Source organism: Cydia splendana, chromosome 12 (assembly GCF_910591565.1).
Source record: "Cydia splendana chromosome 12, ilCydSple1.2, whole genome shotgun sequence".
Taxonomy (NCBI): domain Eukaryota; kingdom Metazoa; phylum Arthropoda; class Insecta; order Lepidoptera; family Tortricidae; genus Cydia; species Cydia splendana.
Genome location: NC_085971.1, coordinates 13,533,698 through 13,555,841, shown reverse-complemented (window position 1 = coordinate 13,555,841; position 22,144 = coordinate 13,533,698). Strand labels below are relative to the sequence as shown.

Here is a 22,144-nt window from a genome sequence, read left to right as displayed (position 1 = left end):
TTTCCTCCCCCAAAACTTAACCAATCGTAACCAAATTTGGAAATCTAAATGATTATGAAATTATCTGTGTCGGACCGTTTTGCTTTTTTGGCTAATTGATATCAGTTTTGAATACCACGCCTCTCATTGCGGCATAGTCTATTAGGCCATTTTGGCCGTTTTTGAAGGGCTCTAGCTCCTTAAAAAACAAAAATATCAAAAAAAGCAAAACGGTCCGACACAGATATTGACAATATTAATCTGTGTTGAAAAAATCATTGCTCTAGCTTCAAAAACCACGGAGGAAAACGAGGACTACGTTTGTATGGAGGAATGACCACTCCTGTTGGCTCTTAATACATTTTCGAAGGAAGTTTGAAAGTTGGTGGTTCCTTGAACTAAGACGCAACTCGCAATAGCGGCAAAAGGCACAACAGAACAGAAGCGGATCTCCCGCCAAATCGCTTTGTTAGGGCGCTAGCTGTTCAGTCGGCCAATCAGAACGGACCGCGCTCAACGTTCGCGCGCGCGCCTTTATCAAAAAACCGATAATGCTTCCGAAGCGGACTTCGCTAAACAATAATAAAATCACTTAAAATAAATCGTTTATCAACCACAAGCCACAACACTGGCGACTTCCGCGCCGCGAACACATCCTTTGTTCACAGAAAATAAAAAAGAAAAATTAAAAAATAAACTAAATCCGCGGCAGTCCGGTTTCGTTCCCGCGCCGAATCGGCTTCGAAATGAAATAAAAAGTTTGCTGGCGGGAACAATAAATACTCACAGTAAGTTTGTCAACAATTTTGCGAGATGTTATTATTATTAAACACTAATTGTAAATAGGAGCATGTTTTTAACGTGAGTAGTTAAGAGTGCGAGTTAACGGTGTGCATTGAAAGTGACAGTGCAGTACCTAAGTGGAATCAATCATACAAAGTTGACCACGATTTAAGTATTAGTACCACTTTCATTCGTTCGAGTATCCGGTTCTTTTACCATCGTCGTAAGTAGGTTTACGGTAAGTACTATATTATATTAATACTTTTATGAGAGAGGAAATTTTAGTTAGGTGGTATAATAATTGTCGAACTTTCTGTTAATGTCAACAACAAAAAATAAAGAGTATAGACTGTGATATTTGATTGTCAATAAAACCACATGTAGGTGTTGTTTCCTATTGTATAAGACGCCATTTCTATGGTTACTGAGCAGGTATTCTGAGCTTAGGTAAACCAATTGTAGGTGAAACGTAATTCGTTCATTAGGTGTTATGAGCTTAGGTTAATCGATCATTAGGTATTTAAAAAAATAGGTGAAACGAGCATAGGTGATTCAACATTAGGTAAATCGATTTTCGGTATTCTGATATGTAACCATTTCTATATAGTCTTGCGTAAGATTAATAAACATTTATTTTGTGTTAAAAATAGTTATTTACGATACAAGTGCGGAAAAGAGGAAATTCGAAACGAGTGGCGATAAATTAAAACACGACCGAAGGGAGTGTTTTTAATCGACACGAGTTGCGAATTACCTATTCGCACGTGTATCGTACAACTTTTTACAGTACATATGGCCCTTTAAACTTTTGACATACACACGAAAAGTGCTATTTTACGCACTAGTGCGGGAAAATAGGGCCATATGTACTGTAAAAGCTTTTCTTTCCTGCTTGAAAATAAATATTTCCAAATAAATATTTTGATTGATTGATTGATTGGAGCCCTAATCTTAACACTTTCTTCTTGTAGGTACAGGCGACGTCAAAGATATGTTTACACTTTTCATTTCATTTACCTGTACCTATATTATGGGATAAGTATGATTATTGGGCTAACCCGGTTTTACTGATTATTGGTCAATTAAAATTAAAGTTTTCCTTAGTACTAATGTTTAATTTACATAGGTCACCGAATAAACTTAGTTATTTATTCTTGGAATTTTGTTATGTAAGTACCTACCTATACATATGAATAATCGGCTACAGTTGTGCGTGTGTCGTCGTGGTTAGAAAACTCCGACCAAGTGCGAGTCCGACTCGCACACGAAGGGTTCCGTACCATTACGCAAAACACGGCAAAAATGACGTTTATTGTATTGTACTCAAATATTTTCTTTATTCTGTTTTTATGAAGTATTTGTTGTTATAGCGGCAACAAAAATACATAATTTGTGAAAATTTCATCTGTGACAGACAGACGGACAGACACAGACAGACGGACAGTGGAGTACGTATTAGTAATAGGGTCCCGTTTTTACCCTTTGGGTACAGAACCCTAAAAGTGGGCTTACTAAGATTGATCGTGGAAAGATACCTGAAGATATATTTTCAGTAAAGATAAGTAAGTTTAATTACAGTTAAGTACTTAATAATTCTCACAGTAGTCACAGAACAGGAAAATACCAGTGTATTTTTCAAATTCCAAATTCAAAATATATTTATTTCAATAAATTAGCAATCCAAGAGGCAGTACAGTGATCCCCACACTAGGCTCAGCCTGCAGCGTGGGGATCTTGGAGGAATATAGAATACCGATATGCGGGCTATTAATTTAACAGAAAATATTATTATTATTAATAAAGCTACAACAAAAAACATGAGATTTATTATTATATTGATAGATATTTGCTGCTGCCTATGATGCTTATATAAAACTTAGTTAGTCTTTATTTCTTGATGATTATTGATGGCGGGATAACTCCTTTTTGAGAGACTGGTCAGATGTAGCTCAAAACCGGGAGGAGTGTAAGAAAAGAGGGGGAGGCCTTTGCCCAGCAGTGGTACACAATAGGCTCGCAATAATAATATTAATTCGATTTGGACAATAGGAGCTTTTGGACGTGGCGTGTTTTACGGTACCTATCTATTTAAAGTTACCAATAAAATAAACTACCTTTTCGCCTAAGTTATGTAAAATTAAATTTCAGTTCAATCGAACATCACATGTCAACTAATAATTGAAGCTAAATAAAAGCTTGAAACCTCACGAACGAAGGCAAGGAGGTCTAAATCGGAAGTCATTTAAATTCGCCGAGGCTAAACCGAGAAATGTAACTCGTACTAAGTGGTCATTACTCCGTTATCAGCATCGCGAAATAGGCCAGTGAAGGCAGAGGCCAATATCGATATGGCCATGGTAACGGTAGTTAGTGAAGTTTAATGAAAATGAAAATGAAAATATTTTATTTTCAGGCAACTATTGGCCTATAAATACCTTAAAACTAGCATACATATTATTATAAAAACTTTACAAGCTAAAAATTATTTCTGCGACAAGGCGGTTTTTATGTTCCGGTGTAGGATTTGGCAGATTCCCACGGAACCGCCGAAACACCACACCCTTCGGCCAGAAGTCCGCGCTCGCGATGGTTTCCAGCAGCGGCCGCGGCACGCGCACTAAGAAAGAGCTGAAGTGCACGTAATGGCGCGATCGCAGCTGGAACACTTTCAGCTCGTAACGGATCTTCTTGCGAACATATTCCACCACATCGTCTGCCATGGCGGAAACGTGCATAAAAAAAGTGTTAATAAAAGAACTACAATTGTACCTACCCAGACTGAATAAACCAAGATTAGACCAAGAAAAGTCTGCAGCGATTTTGATAGCCCACGCATTGCAAGTGTTATTTTAAACGTCAAACTTCTATGAAATTATAACATATAAATAACACTTGCACTGCGTGGGCTATCAAAATCACTGCACTTTTCTTGGTCTAAATCTACCTAGGTATTTCTAAAATGTAAGAATATTAAGTCAAGCTGAATTTTGATGAATCATCGTTAATTTTTTTTTTTAATAGCTTATATTGTGTCCCACTGCTGGGCAAAGGCCTCCCTTGTTTTCTGCCACTCGTCACAAAGCCGTGAGGAGCTTTAATTCTTATTAATCAAAACATAAAACGACTAAAATAATAACAAATACAGAAAGTACAACTTGGTAACGATTGGTTTTCCTACCTTATTGATAAAAATGAGTAATAGCAAAAAACCAAAGGTCATTTGATAACATTAAGATGTAAATAATAAACTATTCTGGAATGGAGGTAAGTATGTATACCTATTTGGTTATCAAATCGATTTTGTACTACTTACTATACATTATCTAACGTTAAATACTTACTATCAAATAGAAGAAAATAAACAATGAATATTCACGAATTATCGTTCATAATAATCATAATCCGCAATCAAACATGTAGGTAGTAGCTCAAATGCATCATAATTAATGAATAAATCATAAATAAACGAGCAAACCTTAACGCAGATGAATGACGCTGTGATCGTGTAAATACTGTAAATAAAATAAGTCTTTTCCTTAAGTATGCCAAAACGAAATAAACATAAATCTGAAACTACAAACTTTTGTTTTGTCCCAAGACAGTTGGAACCATTATTATTTACTCTGTTGGTTTTTAACCTCATTGTAGTCATTGTATTGAAAGTTACGCTGAAGTTACGCAATTAACCTGCTGGTTTAACGTTAATTAGCATTTAGAAACAACAGGGCTCCACGTTTAGGCACATGTAATGTATTCACTATCGGCATGTCATGAACTACATACTTAAGTAGCTACGTCCCGTTTTAAATATGCTTAAGTCCGTTTCCGCTTTGTTGTGTAGGATTAACTGTGCAAAGCCTTTTACATAACAATGTTTACGTTTCCAAAATAAATTAGTACCTATATCGATTGTGAGGTTCTTGAACTCAACGTTAAGTTGGGTAACGTACTTACCCATTTGCTTTTTCCTAGTATTTATGTGCATGTGTTAGTATAGCGATATGGGCCTTGATATCTAACAATCAAAACCTAGTAAAATACTTGAGTTGAATTATTTCAACTTTTGTTATTGTGTGCTCTATCGTCATTTTAATTCGTCTACCAAGCGGAAAAAAAGTCAATAGACTATCGCGGGATTCGTTTGATAGATGAACTTACGCTAGCCCTTCTTATTGAAAAGGCCAGTGTGAGAGAATTGTATGTATAGTATAAGCAAGTATAGGCAATAAATAAATAAATAATAAATAAATAATAAATAAATAATAAATAAATAATAAATAAATAATAAATAAATAATAAATAAATAATAAATAAATAATAAATAAATAATAAATAAATAATAAATAAATAATAAATAAATAATAAATAAATAATAAATAAATAATAAATAAATAATAAATAAATAATAAATAAATAATAAATAAATAATAAATAAATAATAAATAAATAATAAATAAATAATAAATAAATAAATAATAAATAAATAATAAATAAATAATAAATAAATAATAAATAAATAATAAATAAATAATAAATAAATAATAAATAAATAATAAATAAATAATAAATAAATAATAAATAAATAATAAATAAATAATAAATAAATAATAAATAAATAATAAATAAATAATAAATAAATAATGTAATGCAACGTAAAAGAAACCACCGCGCGTAGTAATAATATGAGTCATACGCGCTACTTGCTGCGCCCGGTATCGTAGGAACCCGCCTTACCCCGCGCGCGCACAGCCCGCACGGTCGCCCGCGCCAGGCCTTTATAAGCCGCAGCGCGGCCCCGGCTCGCTCAGTTTGTCTCGCGCAGCGATCCGATCACATTGAGATGGGACGGAGTAGCTGACTTGACGAGCAAAGCATCGCGACCGCCCGGTATTGCTTCCGTAGCACGGTTCAGTGCCGGTCAGCCGCGACGTACTTTTCTAAGTGCTAGGACGTACACTTTGTACTTAGGAGTAGTTGCGCTAAGCGATACTTCCGTAATACGGTTTATCTGTTTGGCATTGCACTACGTTTCGTTTGCATGTTAAGTTAAGTAAACCGTAAGTTGTAATATTTTGTTAGTCTCTTTTGTTATGTTGTGCCTTTAAATATTTTATACGCTAATTATTATAGCTTGCCGCTTAATTGTTAAAGTTTGAATCTTTTAGCTTATACTCTGTTGCCTTGTTTTGCATATGTTTGATTTTCTAAACGCTTAGCATTATTTTAGTTTAACTTGCTTTGCAATATTATTATTCCCCTTGTAAACTTTCACTGATATTCTCTTATACGCTAGCCTTGTTTAATGTTAATGTTTGCACAATAACAATTTACGCTTGTTGCTTATTGTTTAATTTTTCATTTCTTACTTTTAAAACTAGCTTGCCGTACTGTTTTGCTAAAGTTTACTGTGATTCATTCATATCATTGCTTTTAGTTTTCTTAGTTTTAGCTAACGCTTGTCATACTGTTCCTATAATATTTACTGTGGTGCGATTTTCTTGACAATAAACGTCTTTAACTCTGCCGTGGTGGTTTCTATATTCGAACCTGCATTACAATCTGGCGCCCAGTCGTGGAGGCCAAACGGTATAACTTAAGACCTAGAACTGTCGAGAAATCCATCAAGACGAAGGTCATCAAACCAGAGATGTCGACTGAATCTTCTCCGAAGGAGCCTCCCCAGCTCATGAGTTTATCGACGGAACAGTTCAGGGAACTGCTACAAGCGGTTGGTAGTAGTAAAAAGAAAACATTACTTAGCAAATGTCCTGCAAGATTCAATGGCACTCGAAGTCCTACAGCAGTAGAAGCATTTATATCAGGCGTTTCAACCTTTAAGCAAGTGGAAGATTTAGAAGATAGTGCAATCCTAGAGGGGCTGCCCTTGATATTACAAGACGATGCTGCAGTTTGGTGGCAAGGCGTTAAGCATGAAATAGATACTTGGAAGGAATTTGAAAATCGTTTACGACACGCTTACGCACCAAAGAAACCTACTTATGCAATCCTACAGGATATTATCGAGATTAAGCAAGACAAGAATACACCAACAGAGATTTTTATACAGAAGAAGCGAGCACTCATTGCACAATTACCACCACCTCGGTTTACAGAACAATTCGAGATAGATATGATTTTTGGACAATTACGTTTTGAGATCAGGGATAAAATTAACAGAGACACAGTAACTACTTTTAAAGAGTTATCTGAAAAGGCCAGACACGTCGAACGCAGTTTAAGTGAAAGAGCGGCGAAGATGGAAAAACCAGTAACCAGTCACAACACAAAATTGAAGTCACGCTGTAATTATTGTAGAATACCAGGTCACACGGCTGACGTTTGCAGGAAGTTGTTACGAAGAAACGAGCAAGCTACTGAGAAACCAGAAGCGGCCCCAAAGCCTAGTCAGTCAGCGACAGCGTCAGTCACTCCTTTGGATCCTGCAAAGCCAAAATTTAAGTGTTATGGTTGTGGTGAGCCAGGCGTTGTTCGTAGTCGGTGTCCGAAGTGCAATATTGAGAAAGTTAAGTTAGAAGAAATCTGCTCAATTAACTTATCTGGACCACGCCGAAGGCCTACAGTTCCCATGAAAATTGATAATATAGAATCAATTGGCCATGTTGACACATGCGCGAAATCCAGTGTCTGTTCATACCAATTGTACCGAAGACTTTCAGACGAGGGATACAAGTTTAAACAGGAACGGAGATATATAACCCTCGCAGATGGTTTAACGAAGATGCAAGACGTCCTCACCATCACCGTGCCTATCTATGTGTATGGTAAAATTGTACCTACATTACTCGTTGTGCTACCAGGGACCAGTAATACGAAGACTTTATTAGGAGTAGACTATATAACCGACTCTCTGATGGTCCTCAATGTTCCTCAGCTTACATGCCGATTTTTAGATGAGCCCTCCAAAGTTTTCGATTTGATCCTGGAAGACATAGGAGAAACTCTTATTAGCCAAATAGTATCTGAAGTTTCGTTGCCAGAACTACTCTCTCCAACTTTGTCAACTCCAGAGAAATGTGTGACTCCAAAACAATCTACATCAATGACTGAAATGAGTCTTGAGCGTCCATATGGACCTTCCTTCAGTATTGGGCTAACCGTGTCCCCAAAGATGGCCGTTAAGCGACAGCTTGAGCCGCAGCTAGCTGATGAAGCCCCTTCCACCTCTGCACAGAGCATGAGTACTAGCCAGCTACCACCTGAAGAGATTCTTAAGAGTTATGGACCTCTAATACCGATTGACCTGCGCACTCCACCGAAACGTCAATGTAACGATCTGCTTGATGGCTACTCGCCCATTATAGATGCCCTGAAGCATGATGCGATGAAAGCTTTTGAAGATGACATAGAGTTATCACCCGTTTCCAGAAATATTTTTGGAACTCCAAGCACAGATATTGCTTCTATTGACATAGCTGAACGAGTTCTCAGCTCTGAGGAAGATAAGCAATTGAACGAATTGATAAGTCGACACGAAGACATTTTTATTCCAAACGGAAAACCAACAACGCAGACAGAGCATGTGATCGACACTGGAAGTCATCGACCCATCTCTGTACCACCGTATCGTTTACCGCCAGCAAAAACTGAAATACTGAAAGCGGAAGTCAGTAAAATGCTCAATGAAGGGATAATCAAACCATGCCAGTCACCATGGTCCGCACCTGTTGTTATGGTTCCTAAGAAGGATGGAGGAACAAGAGTTTGCGTTGATTATAGACAACTGAACGCTATTACAACACCTGACGTGTATCCCCTACCTCGCATTGATGATCTGCTGCACAATGCTAAACGAACGCCTTTCATGTCTACCATAGACCTGCGTGCTGGCTACTGGCAAATCAAAGTCAAAGACGAGGATCAACCTAAAACTAGCTTCGTCACGCCATTTGGCATGTATATGTTTCTCCGTATGCCATTCGGACTCCGTAACGCGCCAGCCACATTCCAGAGACTTATGGATGGTTTCCGCATATCTTTGAGTCATATAAAACTTTTGGTTTATCTCGACGATCTCATCATTATGTCCATATCGTTTGAGCAACATTTAAAAGATCTGCAAGATGTATTCGCTCGTTTGAGAGAGTACAACCTAACAGCGAATAGAGAGAAGTGTAACTTTTGCGTCACAAAGATTAAGTATCTTGGCCATTACATCACAGCGGATGGACTCGAACTCGATCCAGATAAGATCAGTTCAATCTTGAAGATGCCCGCGCCTTCTAATCTTAAACACTTATTGTCATTTATACAAACGTGCTCATGGTACCGAAGATTCGTGCCAAACTTCGCTACAGTTGCTGAGCCTCTCACACGCTTGACAAAGAAGAACACAGAGTGGACTTGGAAAAGCGAGCAGCAGACTGCGTTTGAGACTTTACGAAAACTCCTCGTTTCAGCTCCCGTTTTGGCACAGGCTGATGATTCTAAGCCTTACATAATTAAATCAGATGCTAGTAGCTATGCCATCGGTGCAGTTTTAGTGCAGGGGGAGGGGGATCAAGAACATCCCGTTGAATATGCCAGTCGGTTGTTAAATCAGGCAGAGCGCAACTACTCGACTACTGAACGAGAAGCTTTGAGCGTCGTGTGGGCAGTTAATAAATTTCGAGGCTACATAGAAGGTTCACCGATTACGATCATGACTGATCACCAAGCTTTAAGATGGCTTATGACGTTAAAGTCTCCAACAGGTAGATTAGCCAGATGGGCTCTACAATTGCAGCCATTCGACTTGACCATAAAATATATACCCGGTCGAACAAATGTCGTTGCCGATATGTTGTCACGCCCTAACTGTGATTTGGACAACAAGGAAAGTTGTGGAATCTGTAGCGTTGTAGTGGATACACCTACAAAGAGTCCAAAAGAAATAAGAGAGAAACAGTTGAAAGATGAAAACATAAAGAAGATTATCACAGCTTTAGAAGGAAGCTCAGTAGAAGATGCAAGATACTGGAGTCATAAAGGATATATCATGAACAACGGCATATTGTACAGATATAACCCTGACAGTGATGCTGAAAACAGTCAGCTTGTTGTTCCAGTAGACGAGCAAAAAGATGTTATCTCTGTTTACCATGACGAGCCTACCGCAGGACACTACGGCGCAGAGAAAACCTTTAATCGTATCAGTATGCGATACTTTTGGAAAGGCATGAGAAAGGACATCGAGAATTACGTCCGAAATTGTATACCATGCCAAAGATACAAGCCTTCCAACATGAAGCCAGCTGGATTACTCCAAACGACAGCAATGAATAAGAGGTTTGAAGTCATTGCTTTTGATTTATTTGGCCCTCTACCGACATCATCAGATGGAAAGTCATGGATTCTAATCATCGAAGACTTGTGCACTCGTTGGGTCGAATTATTCGCACTGGAGAGTGCAACCGCTGAAGTTTGCGCAATGACACTTATCAACGAGATCTTCTTGCGATATGGAATGCCGAGAAGGATGATTAGTGACAATGGTACACAATTTGTCAGCGCTGTTATGCAACAAGTAACGTATGTCCTCAAGATCAAACATGCGTTTACACCCGTGTATCATCCAGAAACCAATCCCGTTGAACGTAAAAACAGAGATCTCAAGACGCAACTAGCCATACTAGTAGGTGACAATCATCGTGTCTGATCTGAGCAGCTACCAAGTATACGTTTCGCAATGAACACAGCAACAGGTTCAACCACTGGCCATTCACCTGCTTATCTGACATTTGGCCGCGAATTGAGAACCCCTGATGACAATGAGCATGATCTAAGGGAGATAATTCTGTCAGAAAATTTCATTCCAGAAATAACGCCAAAGTTATTAACCATAGCGGAAACGCTGAATAGAGTAAGAGAAGTTCAGGAAATGAAGGAGGAGAAGAGGAAAGAATACGTCGACAAGAGTAGAAGAAATTGTCCAAATTATAAGCCTGGAGATCGAGTGATGGTAGAAAGCCATGCTGTTAGTAAAACCGCTCAAGGATTTAGTGCAAAGCTCGCCCCTCGGAGAGATGGTCCATACACGATCCTCAGCAGCCATGGACCAAGTTCCTTCCATATTGCCGACCCTAGCCATCCGAACTGTAGTATTGGACTGTATCACGCCTCAGCACTGCGCCCATACCAATGCGAGAAAGATAGCCCATTGCCATCGCCTGCTATACCAATCCGCAAAAGAGGTCGTCCTCCAAAGAAGCCTGTAACCCAAGACACATCCCAACGCACTTCACGCCCGCGTGGTCGTCAACCCCGTCAACAAGATAATCTGGCTTCCTCGCCGAGACGTCTTCGGAGCCAGAGGGGGAGATTGTAATGCAACGTAAAAGAAACCACCGCGCGTAGTAATAATATGAGTCATACGCGCTACTTGCTGCGCCCGGTATCGTAGGAACCCGCCTTACCCCGCGCGCGCACAGCCCGCACGGTCGCCCGCGCCAGGCCTTTATAAGCCGCAGCGCGGCCCCGGCTCGCTCAGTTTGTCTCGCGCAGCGATCCGATCACATTGAGATGGGACGGAGTAGCTGACTTGACGAGCAAAGCATCGCGACCGCCCGGTATTGCTTCCGTAGCACGGTTCAGTGCCGGTCAGCCGCGACGTACTTTTCTAAGTGCTAGGACGTACACTTTGTACTTAGGAGTAGTTGCGCTAAGCGATACTTCCGTAATACGGTTTATCTGTTTGGCATTGCACTACGTTTCGTTTGCATGTTAAGTTAAGTAAACCGTAAGTTGTAATATTTTGTTAGTCTCTTTTGTTATGTTGTGCCTTTAAATATTTTATACGCTAATTATTATAGCTTGCCGCTTAATTGTTAAAGTTTGAATCTTTTAGCTTATACTCTGTTGCCTTGTTTTGCATATGTTTGATTTTCTAAACGCTTAGCATTATTTTAGTTTAACTTGCTTTGCAATATTATTATTCCCCTTGTAAACTTTCACTGATATTCTCTTATACGCTAGCCTTGTTTAATGTTAATGTTTGCACAATAACAATTTACGCTTGTTGCTTATTGTTTAATTTTTCATTTCTTACTTTTAAAACTAGCTTGCCGTACTGTTTTGCTAAAGTTTACTGTGATTCATTCATATCATTGCTTTTAGTTTTCTTAGTTTTAGCTAACGCTTGTCATACTGTTCCTATAATATTTACTGTGGTGCGATTTTCTTGACAATAAACGTCTTTAACTCTGCCGTGGTGGTTTCTATATTCGAACCTGCATTACAATAATAAATAAATAATAAATAAATAATAAATAAATAATAAATAAATAATAAATAAATAATAAATAAATAATAAATAAATAATAAATAAATAATAAATAAATAATAAATAAATAATAAATAAATAATAAATAAATAATAAATAAATAATAAATAAATAATAAATAAATAATAAATAAATAATAAATAAATAATAAATAAATAATAAATAAATAATAAATAAATAATAAATAAATAATAAATAAATAATAAATAAATAATAAATAAATAATAAATAAAATGATGTAATAATGTCTTTCAGATCCATCTCTGAATCAGAAACCTATAAATACCTTGGCATGTCACAGTCGTTGGGTATTGAGGAAGAAGGTATTAGACGGTCGGTGAAGGAGCGCTTTTTCAGTCGGCTCACAAAAGTACTCAACAGTCTTTTGTCAGGAGGCAACAAAGTGCGCGCCTTCAACGCCTGGGTAATGCCTCTACTCACATACTCCTTTGGCATACTAAGGTGGACTCAGACCGAGCTGGATGCCCTGGATCGGAGGGTCCGACAGCTGCTCACCACTCACCGTATGTTGCACCCACGCTCGTCTGTTATGAGATTGTACATCCCACGGAAATGTGGAGGTCGCGGCTTTCTAAACGCCAAAAATCTCCACAACCGTGAGTTGTACAATCTCAGGAATTATTTCCTCAACAACGAGTGTGGGATGCATCGTGATGTGGTGGCAGCTGACAAGGGCCTCACGCCGCTCTCCTTGGCGAACGAGAACTGGCGCAAACCTGTAGTACTAAGCACCGAGGACCGCAAGGCGGTATGGAAGGATAAGCAGCTACACGGGCGGTTCTACAAGGCCCTCACGGGACCCGATGTGGACCTGCTCGCGTCGGTGAACTGGTTACGATTCGGGGACCTCTTCGGAGAAACCGAGGGTTTTGCCTGTGCAATTGCGGACGAAGTGATGATGACGAACAACTATCGGAAATATATCCTGAAGGACGGTACGGTCGACATTTGTCGGGCATGCCGCCGTCCCGGAGAGTCACTCAGGCATATTATCTCCGGTTGTTCTCATCTTGCTAACGGCGAGTACTTGCACAGACATAACCTCGTAGCCAGAATTATTCACCAGCAGCTTGCCCTCCTATACGGCCTTGTGGACCGCGAAGTGCCGTACTACAAGTACTCACCTGCGCCAGTTCTCGAAAATGGTCGTGCCACGCTCTATTGGGATCGATCTATCATCACTGACAGGACTATTGTAGCCAATAAGCCTGACATCGTGCTGATAGATCGATCGCAGCGCCGGACCGTGCTCGTCGACGTCACCATCCCCCATGATGAGAATCTCGTGAAGGCCGAGAAGGACAAGTCCAGCAAGTACCTAGACTTAGCCCACGAGATAACCGCTATGTGGGATGTTGACTCGACGATCATTGTTCCTATAGTCGTGTCAGCGAACGGTCTCATAGCGAAGAGTCTCGACCAACACCTAGAGAGACTCTCGCTGGGTGGTTGGATCAAGGGTCAGATGCAGAAGGCGGTAATTTTGGACACGGCGCGTATAGTACGTCGATTCCTCACTCTGCGGCCCTGACCACCGGCAGCTTGGACCCTGCCCCGCTGCCGGCGGCACCCTAGGTTAGGTTTTTTATAATGTGTTTATATATTTTTGTTATGTTTTTTAAGTGTTTTTATATTTTACTTTTATACTCACATTGTAAAACCCTAACCTAAGACCCTAATTGAATAAAGAGAATAAATAATAAATAAATAATAAAAAAATAAAAATAAATAATAAATAAATAATAAATAAATAATAAATAAATAATAAATAAATAATAAATAAATAATAAATAAATAATAAATAAATAATAAATAAATAATAAATAAATAATAAATAAATAATAAATATTAGGGGACATCTTACACAGATCAAACCTAGCCCCAAACTAAGCAAAGCTTGTACTATGGGTAGTAGGCGACGATATACATACTTGTATAGATAAATACATACTTATATACATAGAAAACAACCATGACTCAGGAACAAATATTAGTGTTCATCACACAAATAATGCCCTTACTGGGATTCGAACCCAGGACCATCGGCTTAGCAGACAGGGTCACTATCCACTAGACCAGACCGGTCGTCATACCAGAGTTCTATCTAATAATCGTGTTGTAAATTGTATCTAGTCTAGATTATTAAGGCAGGATTCCACCAGTGTGCGGCACTGTGGCACAAGCATTTTTGTACTGAATTATGCTTTTGTTTGTGCCGCACAGTGCCGCCCACTGGTGTAACCCGCCTTTACTCAATAAAATTAAAGTGACTATATAGGTATCTAATCTTAAAGCATGTAATTAAGAGTGATTCAATTGATGATTGAAAATGAATTATTAATTAATAATTACATACCTATGTGAATTTATTTGGACAAAATAATAATTTATATGTTACCTGCCTATGTTATGCATAAATTAAAGGAAACACATTAAAAGGTCAATGCTCCACACTCTTGCGATTGTATCTACTTTCTTAATGCCAAGTCGGGTCATCGCATTTAGAGGTGGTCTTGACCTACGCGTGGGCAGGTACTTCAACATTTCACTATCCATTGGTGGACTTTATTTCGTTGCATTAAGGTTCACAGATAGCCAGTCCATTGTGTCGATAATGGTACTTACATCATCGTATGAATATTATGTTTTCCGGTAGGTACAATTAGGTCGCATAAGAGCAACTTTACAAAACACTGAACATTTTCGTAAATTTGATATGTAGGTATGTTTGTTTGACAAGTGATTAATCTTACTCGTCTTTAAATACTCGTATTTTCCTAAATCGATCGATCGATCGGAAACCGCCTGAAACCTTCAAGAAAAGAGCGTACTCCCAACTTGAATGCCGGCAACGCACTTGTAACCCGTCTGGCGTTGCAGGTGTCCATGGGCAGCGGTAGTTGTTTAGCATCAGGCGATTCATCATCTCGTTGGCCTCCTATTTAATATAATTCATAAATCATCTACCTACATAAACATGATTTTTGTGTACGATTCCCATCGACCGGCTGGAGTCGGGCCGTGCCGGAGCGCATTTTCAATGTGCCTATATACGTTATGTATGGCAGACGCGATCGAATCCGACCGGAGCCGTCCGCGTCCGCGAGCAGATGACCGGCTTGCGGTCGTACAAATGTGAAATGCGCGCCGACTCCGCCCGTTCATACATTAGATTCCTGTTTGTCCTGTGTGACAAAGTCTACCAATGGTTTATGAACGCTGCTGCTACCTATTTAAAAAGGTGTGTCATGTCATATTCGTCACCAAGAAAGGTGACACTTCCCTACATAATTCATCGGTCAGACCCCAAACTGTCACTCACACGGATCGCGTGAGGGAAGCGCGGAGGTTCCGTCAACGGCGGCGCCCCACTGTCACAATTGCGAGGTTCCGGGCTGTCGTTCCGAATGCTTACGGACTGCAAATGTGCCAGTATCGTCCGATTACGGTTCGGGATTTGAAGACCACTCAAGTGAATTTTAAATTTTTAACAAGTAGAAACGTCTGCGATCGATGCTATTATGCTTAGAATAAATTTAGAAGTGGAAAAATTACTGTCTTGGGTGAGACTTGATCCAGAGGCCGTGAGTTCAAGTCTCACACAAGACAGTAATTTTTCCACTTTCAAATTCACTCAAGTGAAAACATGAGCTCTTAAAAGAATCCTTGATTGTTTTCTGTCATGAGTCATGGCGTCGCCTTTTCAATTATTCTCAAGTGGGTGTCGAAAAAGTTAAAGTTAGGTGTAGGATGTAAGTATAATGAACATTTTTATCGCAATACTCTTCATCTCTAGAAGGAAATATTAGTCAATCAAGATAACAAGAGCTATTGCCTAGGTACTAAATAACTACAAAAATCTAAGACAGTTTCAGCTATGAAAATTGCGAATCGAGGACTCGATTATTTGATAACAATACTTGTTACGGAGCGCAAAGTTACACTGGTTTGCATTAAGCCTCGCATCGCCTTCCACGAACGCTATAAGCTATAACACAAGGTCCGGTCGCGTTAAACACGCTGTAAACACAGATGACACGACACGCATTACGTACCTACTCAATTACTGAATATAATTGCCGTGACAGCATGAAAGCGTTGCAGTATCACACGCATGTTCAACCCTTTTATGCTAAGAATAATTTTACTACAGTGAAGCGCTGGTGGCCTAGCGGTAAGAGCTTCCGACTTGCAAATCTTGCAATCCGGAGGTCGCGGGTACAAGCCCCGGCTCGTACCAATGAGTTTTTCGGAACTTATTTACGAAATATCATTTGATATTTACCAGTCGCTTTTCGGTGAAGGAAAACATCGTGAGGAAACCGGACTAATCCCAATAAGGCCTAGTTTCCCCTCTGGGTTGGAAGGTCAGATGGCAGTCGCTTTCATAAAAACTAGTGCTTACGTCAATTCTTGGGATTAGTTGTCAAGCGGACCCCAGGCTCCCATGAGCCGTGGCAAAATGCCGGGACAACGCGAGGGAGAAGAAGAATAGTTTAAGAATTTACTTTGGACTGTTATGATTTGACCCTTACATATATGAAGCTAAGGCTATCAGTACAATAAGTAGGTACGCATGTGAGGGTTAATCAAAACTGTTAAAAGTCCATTCTTGGGTCGTTCTCTCATTTCGTGCAAATCGGTGATGTTCTCTCGATTTGTAAATTTTCTTTTAAATGGTAAATTTTTGGGTTTTCATGCATTGTGGATTCATTTATTGACACTTTTATGCTAAAGGCACCTTCGTAACCTTATTATTTTTCATTTAATAAGACTGGTGGTAATGAACTACGCGCTGGTAATGAAATGGGCATGGATGGTAATCTTATCAGTGGACGGTAATGAAACAAACTTATGAAATCGCAATAAAAAAACTTTATTTAACGAAAATTAACACCATTAATATAATTAACAACATTAAAATCACGTGTCTCAAGCGCTGTGCAGACGATCAAGCCGACTTAACAAATATTCCGGCTTGACATTCGCGACTTATGATTTACCACCTAGCTTGTAGCGATTGTCAAGCACAATTTACGTAATTGAAGACGTATTTCGTATTGTTTATTTATTTAATGTTTACACAGCACTACATCAGTCTTATAAACAACACACTGAGAAACTACATACTTTAATTTAAAATTAACATCCAAATACACTCGACTGCCAATCCATCCACCGCAGCTCCATAAACTCGCAAAATCTCAAGCAAGGGTTATATTTCTAATGTCCGGTACAAAAAGTCTTACAAGCCTCTCTACTAATTCAAGGCAGTCAGAGTCTCCACGAAAAGCCCAACAAGCTAAAAGTAGTAGGCTTAAGTTGTGCCTCACCTCCAAAAACATGAAGCCCAGGGTTCCTAAAATAAATATTTTTTGGTAATACATCCTAAGGAAATTCTTTTGACCTTTTCCAATAGTAGAATGTACGTTGACTCGTAAGGGATCCAGGCTATCCAGGACGCCTCCAACTTGCTTCTGACCAGAACATTGTAAAAAACTTTTATGGGGCAAGGGAAATGGAATTCTCTGACGTTGCGAGTGACAAAGCCTAATCTACTGAATCTACAGTGGTAAGTGCTTTGATGTGGTCGTGAAATGTTAGCCGCGTATCGAATATGACCGCAAGATCCTTTACTGAGACGACTCTTGTTATTACAAGAGTCTATTGACCCAAGAGTCTATTGGCTCAGGTCCAAGAAAATATTGAGCATGTGTAGGAAATAGAGCTCGATTAAAACTACACACTTGACACTTAGCCGCATTGAAAGTCAGTTTGTTATCCCGACTCCATTGGAACAGAGATGAAACATCCTCCTGCAGCAACTTACAATCCTCCTCCTTCTTAACTCAATATACCAATTTAAGATCGTCGGCGTAGAGTAGACAACGAGCGTTATGGATAACCGAGAGCAGGTCATTGACCATTATTCCAAATAGGAAAGGCCCCAAGATTGAATCTTGGCTGTCACCAGAACGAGTATGGTACGGATCTGGTACGAAGTGGCCATGCTGGTCGTTGCGTACTGCGGTTGATCACGCACATAACTGGCAAAAATGTTAAGCAAATGTGGATTGAACCCAATAGCGTCTAGTTTGTGTAGGAATACATCGTTATCCATACGATTGAAGGCTTTTCGGAAATCATAATACAGGACGTCTACCAGGATACCCATATCCAGATGCTCTGAGATGGTGTAAACCAAGGTCAGGTTAGTTTCCACAGACCGTTTCGCTCTGAAACCATGCGGAGTGTTGCACAGGAATAATGGTTTCACTTGTTTCGACAACGTGCCATGGAGTATGGACTCAAACAGCTTTGCTAAAGCTGAACGAAAAGAATACCTTGACTTTGGGATCGGTCTTACCCGTGAAATCTTCCAATGGTGAGGATATGTACTTGTGGAGAGTATGTACCAGATTAAGCATGAAGTGTATTGGACCATTCTAATGCTCTAAACACCCCTTTAAGATATATGCAGGTACCTACGTAGTCTGGACCAACAGCATAGAAGCCCGAAAAACTTACTTTTGCGTTAAGACCCCTTATGCAGGTACCTAAGTAGTCTGGACCAACAGCATAGAAGCCCGAAAAACTTACTTTGGTGTTAAGACCCCTTACATTTTGGTGAATTAGATCCAGTGAAGGTTTCGAATCAGGATTCCGAACTAAGTATTACGGGTTGGTTTTTGTCTGACTCCCATTGACGTTGGATTTACGAAATGACCACGATTATCGGGCTACATTGTTGGAAATAAACAGGATTCATACATTGTCGAGGGTACTCCTATTTTGAAAGTCTTGGAGTCCCCTTTGAGCTTAAGTTCGTCGACAGTGCACCATGAATAACAGCAGATATGCCCGTATATCCTCCGATTGTCAAGCTATATTCCACAGATGGATGAACTTGCGATGCTCCATCGCCCTGAGAGGTTTACACCGTTTTTTACTGCTGGTATCAGGTTTCTGAGATTTATCACGCACGGGTTGGGAATTGTCGCTTTTGACAGCGGAGGCACTATTATTACTTATCGGCATGTGTTTATGTTCATGTAGTTTCTGCCTTTTATTCCAAACATTTGCCCCGTTCTCTACCTTATCGTCGACATGTACCTGATGATTCCAATTCCAACTCACTTAGTCTCTTAGTAACGTATCAAATTTCTCAGCACAGTCCTTGAGTGCGGTCTGGTATTATATGTAGAGCGGCAGGTTATGTTAATCTACTGCGCTCTAGTTAGATCCATAAATCACCAGTTGGGCTCCCCTATATATTATTACATACAGTTTTAAATGCTTATACCAACATACTATTTATAATAACTTAACCCTCTTTCCATTAAATGCATTGCCTCTAATACATTATCATTACCTTCTAAATTCGTTCATTACCTTCCCTGGCAAAATTGGAAGGAAAAGAAATGAATGAAACAGATATGAATGAAGTTTTGGAAGTTTTCGTCGCCTAGGTCGGTTGATATCAGACCTTGATTTCGCAGAATAAGCCACCCGAAAGGCAACCCTAAAACACATCAATTAGGTATAATGTTAATAATGTACAATTGGTACTTACTGTATAAATCACTAGATGGCGATGAAGATTTATCTGAACCACACTCCTACCCGACACGAGAGAACGTAGGTATTTTCGTCAAAAGTAACATATGGACGACCGCTGCGGTAGCACGCGGCCAACTGACTAACGAACAATGTGTTGTATCCGCGGGAAGTGCTATATACCCTTGCTATATAGCAAAATATAGCTAATCCATTTCTCGCGCCGGTAATGAAGAAAATGCTTGGACCATACACTTATAAGGCTGTATAGTTTTATTGTTAATTTCTTAGAGTATAATATTATACGATATAAAACATAACTAAATTACTTGTTTACTTAACCAAAAAGAAGTTTTCTATTTTTAGTATCTTAAGATTCAAATGGAGGTCAAAGTATAGCTTCACGCGATACGTGCAGAGAGGAATGAAAATAGTGGGGGTTAATTGTAAATATAAAGAAAATAACCACCTTTTTAGAATTGTTCATGGCGGGCCCATATACTTTAGGTCCTATGTTACAACCTTGTATTGACAGGTATTCGAAAACACCAACACATTTTTGGTAAATTGCAAATAATACCGATTTGCACGAAATGCGAGAATGACCCTCTTACCGAACTCCGACTACCTATTCATATAGACTGCATCAAGAACGACTGTTATTAGAGCAAGCCCGAAAGCTTTCTAGTAGGTATCTAAGGTTTATTCCCTTGATAGCAAAGATAAAGTGCATGCGTTCGAGACATTTTTAATGTTCCGTGCAAAACTTTGTTCACGGAACACTTATTTGAATATGAAGAAGATCGGGTTAAGTGTCAGTTTGAACCGGCTTCATTGGGCTTGCGCTATCAAACGCACGAACCTTATTTTGTCAATAAATGTTAGATTAATCTTGTTTACTTACGTCGTTTTCGGAGATTTCAATGATGAAAAGTTTTGTAGGTGTACTATCTGGTCGGAATGGTTTCGTACCACTTGATTTTACTGGATATAAACATGACAAACTGATTGTGAACTTTACCTACTCTTTATTTTTGTTTTTATTTGTCATGCTCGTAAAGTTCGTCTTTGGGGATGGATAAAATTCTATACTAAAGTCTGTGCGGAAAGGGAAGAGTCGTGGAATCAATGGGCCCAATACATTCCACGACTCTTCTCTTTCCTAACAGACTCTAAGCATTTACGTAAGTACCTATTTGACATTGCTTTGACATCTCTGTTAAACACTTCAAACAGGATTCACGGGGGTGGAAGCGAAGAGAATCGTGAAGGTGTGACGGCGCGTCATTGTCACGTAAATGACGTCATGATCATTGATCATACTCATTTCGCCCCATTTTCGCCCATGTAATTTATACATAAAACGAAGCGAACGGAAACGCTGCCATTTAGATTATATGAGTTTGCCAATTATCTTTAAACTGCAGTAATCGGGGCACAACAATAGGAATGTAGGTATGTTACAGTTTAGATGTGTCATATCCAGTGATCGTACATTTTCCAGCATTTTTGGTGCAGCAGAGTGGTGTTAACCGAATTGGTATAGATAATTTCAACTGAAATGGTAAATTAAGGTTAATATTAACGTAATTAACGCTAATTAATCATTAGGCAATTATGTGAAACGCAAATTAAACGCTGCCTCGAGGTCCACTAAAAAAGCCATTGCCAGGGCTATATACGATTTCGTCGGCAGAATTAGTGAGAAACTAGCGGGCTATCCCACTGGGAGTCGCGCGTTCTGGTCGCTCGCCAAAGCTGCCGAGGGAAATTTTTGTCAGTCGTCTTTACCACCACTGCGGAAAGCTGATGGTGATCTGGCCCACAGTGCAAAAGAGAAAGCCGATCTTCTTGGTACTCTTTTTGCCTCGAACTCGACCCTGAACGACGAGGGTAGCGCCGTGCCGCCCACCATCCCGCGGTGCGTATACTCCATGCCAGAAATCTCATTCACGCAGAAGGATATACGGCGGGAGTTGCTATCCCTAAACGTCAATAAGTCGAGCGGGCCAGACGGCATACCAGCTCTTGTGCTTAAGCAGTGTGCTCCTGAGTTGTGTCCCGTGTTAGCGCGTCTTTTCACACTCTCTAGCGACAAACGGCATGTTCCATCTTAGTGGAAGACGGCCCTTGTGCACCCTGTGCCTAAAAAGGGCGATAGATCGGGCCCATCGAATTACAGGCCTATCGCTATTACCTCTCTTCTCTCTAAGGTCATGGAGCGTATAATTAAGGCAAAGCTCCTGAGATACCTAGAAGAACACGATCTGATCAGCGACCGCCAAAATGGTTTTCGCCACGGTCGCTCGACTGGTGATCTTCTAGTGTATCTCACAATGGCTTCGGCCATTGAGAGTCAAGGTGAGGCATTGGCAGTTAGCCTAGATATAGCGAAGGCGTTCGATCGGGTCTGGCATCGGGGTCTCCTGTCGAAGTTACCATCTTATGGATTGCCGGAGGGACTATGCAAATGGATCGCTAGCTTTTTGTCCGGCAGACGCATACGAGCAGTAGTAGACGGAAGCT

The 22,144-nt window shown here is 39.8% G+C and overlaps 1 protein-coding gene across 1 annotated transcript in view; it reads left to right on the top strand.

Moving 5' to 3' along the window:
* The first annotated feature begins 412 nt into the window (after nt 1-412).
* The window catches only part of LOC134795585 (chitooligosaccharidolytic beta-N-acetylglucosaminidase), a 49,255-nt gene continuing 27,523 nt past the window's right edge, over nt 413-22,144 (top strand). Inside the window, exon 1 of the mRNA XM_063767477.1 lies at nt 413-767. The gene's annotated coding sequence lies outside the window, so the exon portion shown is untranslated. The remainder of the gene's footprint in view (nt 768-22,144) is intronic.